Source organism: Nyctereutes procyonoides, unplaced genomic scaffold, assembly GCF_905146905.1.
Source record: "Nyctereutes procyonoides isolate TBG_1078 unplaced genomic scaffold, NYPRO_anot_genome, whole genome shotgun sequence".
NCBI classification, from domain to species: Eukaryota; Metazoa; Chordata; class Mammalia; order Carnivora; family Canidae; genus Nyctereutes; species Nyctereutes procyonoides.
Genome location: NW_026575139.1, coordinates 44,291,883 through 44,303,179, shown reverse-complemented (window position 1 = coordinate 44,303,179; position 11,297 = coordinate 44,291,883). Strand labels below are relative to the sequence as shown.

The 11,297-nt window shown below is 38.3% G+C and overlaps 1 non-coding gene across 1 annotated transcript; it reads right to left on the bottom strand.

Moving 5' to 3' along the window:
• Positions 1-10,488: 10,488 nt before the first annotated feature.
• LOC129496515 (U6 spliceosomal RNA) lies at positions 10,489-10,595 on the bottom strand. Its single transcript, XR_008661790.1, has one exon. It is a non-coding gene; the product is annotated as a U6 spliceosomal RNA (small nuclear RNA).
• Between the last annotated feature and the right edge of the window lie 702 nt (positions 10,596-11,297).

Sequence of the window (11,297 nt, the reverse complement as noted above, 5' to 3'; positions counted from 1 at the left end):
TTTATAGGCTGGTTACATAATCACCATACTCCTCTTCTCTACCAACCCTCCCTGAGACCAATTTGACATTCTGCTGGAATCCGCTCCAACTGTTGATGAGTCCTGCCTGTATAGGACACCATGTTTTGGGATGCTTAGGTGGCTCAGAGGTTGAGCATCTGCCTTGGCTCAGGGTGTGGTCCCAGAGTCCTGGGATTGAGTCCCATATCAGGTTTCCTGCATGGAGCCTGCTTCTCCCTCTGCCCCCCCCCCCGTCTCTCATGAATAAATAAATAAAATCTTAAAAAAAAAAGGATGCTATGTTTCATGGCCATACTCCTAGATTCTATTTTATTTTTAAACTTTCTGTAATGGAAGATTCAAACATATACAAAAGTTCAGAGAGTAGGTTAATGAACCTCTGTATATCTAACATGGCAACCTGTGTCCATGTCATTTCATTTATTACCCCCCCCCACATACACACTTGTCCACTGCCCACTGGATTATTTTAAAGCAAAACTGGGCATCTAGTTATTTCATCCATAAATCCCTTCTGAAGGAAGAGGGTTTTCACAGGGACTTGGAGGATGGAAAGGTCACAGATCAGTGGAGAAGAAGCAGCGTGTCATCTGAAATGAGAATGAGAGTATAAGGAAAGGTTTTGACAGTAAATGATTAGTGTATACACAGTCAGGAGGAAGCTGTGCTGGAGAGAGAGAAGGTTGGGAACGTCAGGTAGAAATAATTACAAAAAAAAATAATTACAAAAAAGAAATAATTACAAATAATTACAATAATTATGCCAGCCTGAGTATGTTGGGTTCCTACAGAGAAGGGTAGATATTCACATAATATTTTAGATTTGGAATGAACCAAGCAGTGTTTGAGTGAATAATCATCTAGGGTGAGAGTGGGCCCAGGGAACCCAAGGGGCAAAACAAATAGAGGGGAAATGGGTGTAGAGGAGTCATTATTATCATTCAGCACAACCAATGGGCCCAGATCACCATGATATTGGTAGAAACGGTGAGGAGGGATGGGTGAGGATGCGTTTCAAAGACTGAGATAATAAAATGTGCTCCTTGTCCCAATGGATTGGTGAAGGAAAGAACAAGAGATGAGTCTGAGGCTCAAGTCTGGGTGGCTAGGAGCCTGAAAATGTCACAAAGTCAAAGAAAATGTGAGGGAGAATCTCTTAGGGAGATGATAAGTTTTATTTTGGAATTAAAAACAAGGATATCCAAATATAAATATCAATTAGTCTGTTGGAGATGCAGGATTGGAATGTGGGTAGAAGTGATAAAGAAGGTTTCAAATTGACCCACATAAAACTGACAGTCGAGGTCGGGTGTTTCTAATAGTTTTACACAGGAAGAATGAAAAGAGAAACCAGGAGAAGGAAAAAGCAGGAAGCAGATAGCAAGGAATATAGGAGGAGGAAAAAATAAAAGAAAAGGACAGAAAAAGGAGAACAGAATTGAGGAGAGGGTAGGGAAAAAAGAGCAAGTCAGAAGAAAAAAGAATCATGGCCATGACAGGAAAAAAAAAAAAAAAAAGATAAAAGCACCAGGAGAGTAAAATAACCTCCAAAGTCAGAGGAGAGCCTTTGTAAAAAAAAGAATTTTGGTCATGAGTAGGACTCTGTCGGTTGGAAAAGCCCACTGAATATGCATGATGTCATTTACTGTACATTCACGACACACACAAGGCCACATTCAATCCACTGACCTTAAGGGCAGAGCACAAGGCTCATTTGTTCCCCCCGTGAGCACTTGTCTCTGAAAAGAAGGAGAAGTCTGTCCTGGGAGAGTTCTTACTCTTCCATCAGGCTAGTTAGCTAGCTGGGTTGTGAAAAAGGCTAGTTTTCAGAAATTGAAAAATTCATTTCTGCTTCGAGTCACTCTAGTAAGTAAGCGGCAGGTAATAGGTTTGGGAGACACATGGGCACCAAATTTAGTGTCAGGGAAGAAAGAAGTGACAAAGTCATGACTCAACACTGGAGAAGAGCTAATATAGCTTAGAAGGAATGAGCTGTGCCTCAGTGTCTACTATGATCCAAACAGGATTTACTTTTGCAATTGGGCTGCCTCCTTTGGTGACTACAGGAAAAATAAATCTAACACAGAACCATGGAAGACAAATAAAGTCCTATAAATTGCATTAATCATGGGAAAATTGCATCATGGCACAAATTAGGTGGCATCACAAATTCAAACAGAAGGGAGATAGTTCTCGGAAAAAAGAGCCAGAAAAATAGAATTTGTGCATTACCAGAATCACATGGAAGAGAGGTGATTGATATCTAGAACATTGGTAGTGACGACATAGAAATCAAGTAAGGTAGACGTAGAGGAGATGGTTAGTTTATCATCGTGTTTTGTTCATTTAGATTTTCTTTTGGAAATACCCATTTTCTTTTTTTTGTCCACGTTCTATGTTAACCAAGATTGTTTTTTCTATTGTTTTTTAAAACTATGTTTATTTAGAGATAACTTTGATTCAACATTCACCAAGAATTTGTTCCTTTATTTTTTAAAAACCTAATTGATAGAAAATTTTGAACTTAGAAGTAGAAAGAACAGTATAATGAACTCACATGTATCTATTACCCAGTTTCACCAATTTTTAAACCCATCTAGAAATACTTCAATATACATCTATCTTTTGCTGAACAAAACTTTTAAAAATAGCACTTATACCATTATGATAGTACAACTTAAAATAATTCCTTTATATAATTGAATACTAAGCCTATATTCAAATTTCCCCAATTATCTCAAAGATGTATTTTATAGTGAGTTTGTTCAAAGTAGGATCCAAACAATGTCCATGCATTGGCTTTGGTTGTTATATCTCACAAGTATCTTGTATTCTCTAACAATGCATGCCTCTATTTTTTTATGCCATTATTTTGTGGAGAAAGTAGCTCATCTGACTTATGGGATATCTCATTCAAGATTTCATTTATTACATATTAATGATCTAGTTTAAATGTTCTTCTTCTTGTTTTCTGTAAACTGACCACTAAACCTACTGAGTTGATAAGATTCAGGTTTAATTTTTTTTTTAAGCAAGAATATACTCCCTAAGTGGTGTTGTGTTTTCCCTACCATAGGACATCATTATACAGTCCAGTTGTTTTAATGATACCAAGATGGATCAATGGGTTAAGGAAACATTTCCATTATGAAGGTCTTCATTGACTTTTAACCTAATTGTTTTAGCAAACACTAATTGTTGTCTAGATCATAAAGGGGTGCAAAATGATGCTTTTTGAATCCTATCATTTTTTCTCATTCACTGGTCAGAATTATAGGTCTACGAAGACCTTTACCACATCAACAATTTGGTTACCCTGAAATACAGTACATACAGGAAAGGAAGGATATTTCATATTTTCCTTTTCAATGTTATTGTGCCCTAGCAACCTTCAAAGATGACCAATGAAATATTTTTGAAAACCATCATAAACTCGGGAATTTTTATATATCTGATTCTTTGTCTTGCTCAAATGGTCCCATCTTTGGCAAATGGGAGCCTCAAAGATGGCTTTGTGTCCTTTTGATGTGATTTCATTTGTTTTGAAAGGCTTCTTTATTTCTTCCTTGACATAAAATGATATCCCAGACTTACTTGTTAATTTCTTGCCCTAGTCTTGAAATCAGGCACTTTTCCAAAAGAGTTCTGGTTTCTCATAGTTGGGAATGGTTTCTGATTTCTCTTACTGGGAAGTTCTGATTTCTCTTAGTGGGGAATGGTATTTAGAGACCAGAATCTGAATGCTGGTCATGCATATTACTACTGAATTATCATTGCTTCTCAGACTTTTCAGGGACAGAGCAATGAAGTGTGCATTTTTTATTTATTTTAAGAAAAAAGATAAGTTCATATTGATTTCCTATTCAAATGGAAGATTATGGGATTTTTACTTAATTTCTTTGTTTTATACTCTTTAGTAATCTTACTGTTATTAATAATACTGATGTTTTACTATCTCTATTTTTTAGTCAACAGCCAAAGTTCATCAAATACTTATGAAAATCTAGGTAGTAAAAACAAAACAATAAAGGGAATACAAGAAAACATTATTGTAAAAAGGAACTACAATTGCTATCTTCAGAAACATAAGAGACAATACTGCTTCCACAGAATTACTGCAAGAAAATTTTAACCTACATTAAATGTGTTGTGAATTACAACTAATTAGTAATTATGTTAATATTATAAAAATCAAGTTTTTCAGGAAAGGAGAAATAAGATACAAATACAAAATCAAGTAAATTAAGGGGTCCCTTGTGGCTCAGTTGGTTAAGCATCTGCTTTCAGTTCAGGTCATAATCCCAGCATCCTGGGATCAATCCCCCACATTGGGCTATCTGCTCTGTGGGGAGCCTGCTTCTCTCTCTCTCTCTCTCTCTCTCTCTCTCTCTGCGCCTGCTGCTTCTCCTGCTCGTGCTCTCTCTGTCAAAGAAATAAATAAAATCTTTATTTATTATTATTTTTTTAAATTTTTTAAAATTTTTATTTATTTTATGATAGTCACACACACACACACACAGAGAGAGAGAGGCAGAGACACAGGCATTTTTTTAAATCAAGTAAGCAAAAACCCTGCAACCATGAACTTAAATTGAAAATATTAATAGGAACTCAGTTTTTCTTATTTTCAAAAATAAATACTTTCTCACTATTTGCCCTTAAAAATTCATAAAACAATGACAATGCAGTGGCAAAGACTATCCTTCAAGCCCAGATGGTAGTCTCTAAATAACATTTCCTAATGAAAAGGAAGTAGGAATCATGGGAAAAATACCACAAGGATGCAATGAGCCAAATCTAGGATGTGGGAAATTCTATAGAAACTTAAGACCCAGGCAGCGTGGGTGGCTCAGCAGTTTAGCGCCACCTTCGGCCCAGGGCCTGATCCTGGAGACTCGGGATCCAGTCCCATGTTGGGCAGGCTTCCTGCATTGGAGCCTGCTTCTCCCTCTGCCTGTGTCTCTGCCTCTCTCTCTCTGTGTGTGTCTCTCATGAATAAATAAATAAAATCTTAAAAAAAAAAAAAAAGAAACTTATGACCCAATTTCTCTTACAAATAAATGGCAATTTAAAAAGAGAGGAACCATGGGTGACGGGCACGGAGGGGGACACTTGACGGGAGGAGCACTGGGTGTTATTCTGTATGTTGGTAAATTGAACACCAATAAAAATTAATTTATAAAAAAAAAAAAAAATAAATAAATACACAAAATAAAAAAAAAAAAAATAAAATAAAAAGAGAGGAACCAATATGTATTATGTGTGGATCTTTTTTGGGTTCTGTGGTATAAGACATATATTTGTATGATATTTTAAAATCACTAATTTTATTACATATGATATATGATAGTATTATTATGTTACAAAAAAAGAGTCCTTATCTGGGGTGCCTGGCTGGCTCAGTTGGTAGAGCATGTAACTCTTGATCTCAGGTCATGAGTTCAAGGCCCACTTTGGGTCTAGGCCTTACTTAATGAAAGTCCTTATCTGCTAGCATTCTGAAATTTTTATAATTGAAATGATATGAGATTTGGTATTTGCTTTAATACCTTATACTCTAGATTTAAAAAGTGGAGGAGATATAAGTAAAACAAACTTGGCACAATATTGATAAATATTGAAGCCAGGTGGTACAGTTTCAATATATACTATTTTTTTCTTGTATGTTTGAAAATGACATTAATAAAAGTTTTAAAAAAAGACATTATTTAGAAACACTAAAGAAAACTGAAATTAATGGAGAAATATAAGGATGCTTAAAAAGTGATTAAGTCATTAATTAATTAAACACAAGAATTATGAGCAAATCCAGCCCAAATCCCATGCCTCAGGGTCCAGTAAGGAGCAGGATGTGCCTGAAATTCTTCCAAAGTCCCAGTTCAGGGCCTGAACTCAGCTCCAGATGTCCCTTGACCCTTGGGCCTCCTTTGCCTAGGGCAGCAATTTGTGTTCCCAGCCTGCTGGTTGGAGACCATTGTATAGCAGGCTACACGTGCAGCCTCATAATTCACAGAGCCCTTCCGACACGCGTGAATAGTTGGTCACATTCTCCACATTTTTATGCAGATGACATTGCATAGGGTGGAGGTTGGGGACTGGGGCAGCTGATTAGGAAATCACCAAAGGCAGTCAAAAAAAAAAAACAAAAAAAAAAACCCCAACGAACCTCCCTAAGGAACACCACAGGAAACCAGCATAAGCTCACAGCCTTTGGGTTTGTTCCTCTGTGGTGCTGGTTGGGAGTCACAGGCCTGTTGCAGTGTCCCTCTCTCCAGCTTCCGGTCCCCCCCCCCCCCCAGCTGTTGTTTCCCCTCACTCCCTTTCCTCCCACCCAAGGTACAGGAGGACTTCATTCCATTTAGAGAACTCCTAGTGTTTCCTGGCGGCCAGCGATGATTCATTTTTATTCCCTTGAATCTTCTCCATGGCCAGAGCATTGTTTTCCATATCCTTCCCATCCTCCAGGAGAGAACAAAAGGCCACACATTTGGTCTTCTGGCTGGAGTCTATGCTAGATAGACCATGACATCCCACACCTTGAGCTAGGGTTCCTCCAGCTCCCTTAGATTTCACAAAGCATTTTGAGATAAACTCTTAACAGTAGGATACATTCACTTTCCGGTTGAAGTGATGTATTATATGATTCATCTGTTCCCTAATATTTCCAGTCAGAGTCATGAAATCTGGCCTCTACCCCTGATGCAAACCCTTGTGTTTATAAGAAGTAACCTAAGTAACCTACCACATTTTCAGAGTTGAAATCATGCTTCCTGTTCCATGAATTTGTAAACTCAGCAAGACAAAATTTTCTCTGTTGCAAGTCAATCCTACTTGAAAAGTTGGTATTATTGAAATAAGTTCTAAATAAGGCAGGTTTGAATAAGAATTTCATCTTCACACTTCTACCCCAAACTATGGCTAGATCAATGTGACCTTCAATTGTATTTTATTTCAACTTTGTGACCTCAAATGGAGGCACAATCATATTAGCAAAATTGAGGGATTAAAAAGTGACCAAGATCATCCAAAATTCTATTTGCAGCAGAGGACAAATAGGATTCCCAGAATCACAGAAAGTTTGCAGTACATAGACTTTAGCCAGCATCTACCCTCTCTTTTCAGAAATAGTAAAACTGAAGTCCAAAGAGAGTGGTATTTTGCCTAAGATAACAGAGGTAGTAAGTTGAAATCAGGTTCAAAACCAAGTTTACCACAAAAGACTCAAAATTCATTCTCTCACTCATGTCAACTGTGTCAACTTCTGAAGTATCCTCCTTACTGGTGTCTGCTTCCTTGCCGGTCTCTTCTTGTCCCTTCCATCTGTCCTCCATACTGCTACCTGCCATGGCCACCTAGCCTCTGATCACATCTCTCTCGGCCCAGAACTGTTCCATCATTCTGACTGTTCCTACTGACATTTCAGTGGTATCTCATAGTGCATGAGCGTGCTCTTCCCAGAGCACATGGAAAAGTAGCTACTCCTCAAGCAAGCTCTGGGTTTAGCTACATCTCTTCCCATGCAGTTTTCTCTGTCCAGAAGATTCTTCCTCTTTATCTTTACCAGACAAGATCCTCTTACCTTTTAGAGGCTCAGTTCAGATGACACATCCTCCACAAAACTTTCATTAATGCTGCTAAGTGAAACCTCTTCCCTCTATCTCTTGCTCGGTACAGTTCAAAGCTCCATTTTAGTAGATACCACATTCCATCTGGTGTAACACTGGAGTCAATTATGAACATTCTGCTTTTTCCCACTAAACTATACATTCCTTTAAGTTAAAGACTAGATTTTATTTGCAGCCCCAGCAGAGATATTTCTCACAGTGAATATCAAAAATATTTTTTTTATTAAACTGTGTTGAAATCCACTATCTTGGGGTGCCTGGGTAGCTCAGGGGTTCAGCATCTGCCTTTGGCTCAGGTTGTGATCCCAGGGTCCTGGGATGGAGTCCTGCATCAGGCTCCCCACAGGGAGTCTGCTTCTCCCTCTGCCTGTGTCTCTGCCTCTCTCTCATGAATAAATGAATAAAATATTTTAATAGGTTTTTTTTAATTTTTTTATTTATTTATGATAGTCACACAGAATGAGAGAGAGAGAGAGGCAGAGACATAGGCAGAGGGAGAAGCAGGCTCCATGCACCGGGAGCCCGACGTGGGATTCGATCCCGGGTCTCCAGGATCGCGCCCTGGGCCAAAGACAGGCACTAAACCGCTGCGCCACCCAGGGATCCTGAATAAAATATTTTAAAAAATAAAAAAGAAATCCATTATCTTTGAGAACCCAACAGCACTTAGTATAGACATGTCATTCTGAAGAGCTGAAATTAAGTATTTTATATGTTTCTATACTTGATGTTCTCAAGTATAATGAAGGATACTTCTATTTCCCACAATGTGTCAGGAATAAAAATAGGAAGGATTCTTTCTCTTTTCCTGTTTCCTTAGATCAAGCTCAGCTAAAAGTTCAACTAAATATATAATTATTGAATGCTCTATAACAATTGCCAACCATCGCTGTCTATTATTAAAGAAAGTTGCAAAAAACTGATGGCCTTAGAAACTACCCTTGACTAGAAATCAGAAGGCCTTGCTATTTTAGACTATACCAAATCTCTATCAATGTGACCATGGACCAATCACTTAATCTCTACTCTCTGCCTCAGCTGTAAAAAGGGCCATTCATAAAAGGTGGCTTCCATCATGGGCATGGATGCCATACACCCTGCAACAAGGTTGTAGACAATTCTGCAAATGTATATGGTATGAGTTAAAGCAGAGATTCTCAAAGTGTAGTCCCCAGTCAGAAATATCTACTAGGAATTTTATTAAAATGCACATTCTCAAGTTGTGCCCTAAATTAACTGACTCAGAAACACTGGTTCCTTGGTCTGAGGCCAATTCCATTGCTGTGATGATACTGGATCTGGAAGGGGGTGGGGCTGCACTGTGGTAGTTCTTCTCCATCCTACCAGCTCAAAGTGCAGGCAGCCTAGAGTACTCTTTTCTATCACCTTTAAACAATTCTGCTCACCAGAGGCCCCATAGCCTACTTTCCTCATAGAGGTAAACCTGAGGCTCAATGGACAAATGCTACAAAAATACTTTGAAAACTCAGAGGAGCCATATAAATGTAAATATTGTTAAAGTTGCCAAGTCTTTAGGGAGAAAAAATGGAAGAGACACTGATGGCATGACAATATAACCTACTCTCAGCTTTTGAAGAAATCATCATACACATAGCTTCCCTCCCTTGATTTTACTCTGCTTTTCTGTTTATGCTTGAAACAAAGCTATAACAAATGGATAGAGTGAAGATACGGTAATGTAAAAGGCAGCCCAGGGACACCTGGCTAGCTTAGTTGGTAGAATATGAGGCTCTTGATCTCAAGGTTGTGAGTTTGAGCTCCATGGTGGATGTAGAGATTACTTAAGAATAAAATTCTTTAACAGATTTAAAAAAATAGAATTAAGAAATAAAATGAATCCAAGTACCCCATGACCAGTATCAGGGTATGCCCTTACTTGGCAGAGATTAAAAGCTCTAGTGCCCTCTTGAGGGTTGGACAAAGAGAGCACTACCTTTGATTATGAAGCAAATAGGATTTTCTCTCTAGTCCCACAATTCCAAGTCACTTGAATAAAGAATCAGAATTGTTTGCATGTAGTTTGATTCTGACACCCACCTCACCCAAGAGTCCCACTCTTTTCAGTCCTGCCTGTCTGTGTTGAGCTTTCTCAAATGCAGAATTGACTGGCCTCTTTCCTTTCTCCCCACCCTCCTGTGACAAACTGCTGTGGAGAACTACTTTCCAAAGTAAGCAGTGTAATGAGGGAGGAAACAACCTTGAATCATAAAGCCAGGATTTTAGTTAGGCTTCTGCTAGTTGCTAGATGACTAAAGGTAAATCCCATCTTGACCACACTTTCCTTAGGGTCTTTGAATAAACTGTATGGTATTTCTAAACTACAAAATATTTACAGTGTAAGGTGATATGATCATACTGTTGATGGTAAAGGCTAGATAGACAAGTAAAATTATCTTGACCAAGACCTTTGTTTTCTAAAGAAGAGAGTTTGTAAACAAAGAAGGAAGCCAAGTTTATCTGCTATAACTAAATGACGGGGAACAAATCGAGATATCCTATTCCTTGAATTTCTATTCCTTGGTTATCAGAGTCTCATATATCTGCTTCTACATTCAGTCTGTTTGTGCTCTATTGTTCAAGTTGAAGCATGTGAAAAAAAAATCCAACCTCATCCAGATAAGTAGTTGGAAAAGGGAGAGGTATTTCAACAGCTTCACAGATTTGCTTGTGGCTTTTTTTTTTCCTTTTTTTAAAGTTTATTTATTTATTTGGTAATCTCTACACCCAGCATTGGGACTTGAACTCACAATCCCAAGATCAAGAGTCACCTGTTCTGACTGAACCAGCCTGGCAGCTGGCCTATGACTCTCTCTTTTTTATTTTAATTATGGAATGCTTCACGAATTTGCATGTCATCCTTGTGCAGGGGCCATGCTAATCTTCTCTGTATTGTTCCAATTTTAGTATATGTACTGCCGAAGTGAGCACTGGCCTATGACTCTTGATCTTTCATACTACACCTAACTACCAAATGAAAGGGTCTCAGTGCCTCCCAAATTTGATCTGGGAACCATATTTTGAGAATCATTGCTCAACCTTCCCTGCCTCAAAGTTTGCACTGTAACTTTCTCTAAAACTTCTGAAACAGACCATACATAGAGAAAAGGCTGGAAAAGAACTGGGGAGGCCAATACTCCAATGTTTACAAGGAACCTTCTGAAGAGAACTTTTATCTTCTTCTGCCCCCTTGTGGTCAACCATCAATACAACAGTTGGTTACCTTCAGGACTGTTCTATGTAAGACAAAGGAAAATGGTTTCCTCTTTGATGTGTTGTCAGTATTTTATAGCCATACTTCCCTCATTCTCTTCTAGATCCAAGTGTGTTGGATACTTTAGTGACAAAAACCCAGGAGAATAAATTGTCATCATGATAAAGGCTGAGGATAGGGACTCTGGTGAAAATAATTGGTCTAGTTACTCTCAGGGGACGGTACCACAGGTCTTGGCTACCTTTATCTGTGAAAACCTTTGCTACCTTTCCATTGAGGAACTAACTATAATCCTCGAGTTTTTCCTCTTACTTTTTCTATGCCCAAAGCAAGTTAAAGGGAGAAAAAGCAGGATTCTAAGTGTCGTCCTATGTAGTAATAAAGGGGAGGCTGACCCAGGATTTAAAAAGCTGTCTTCT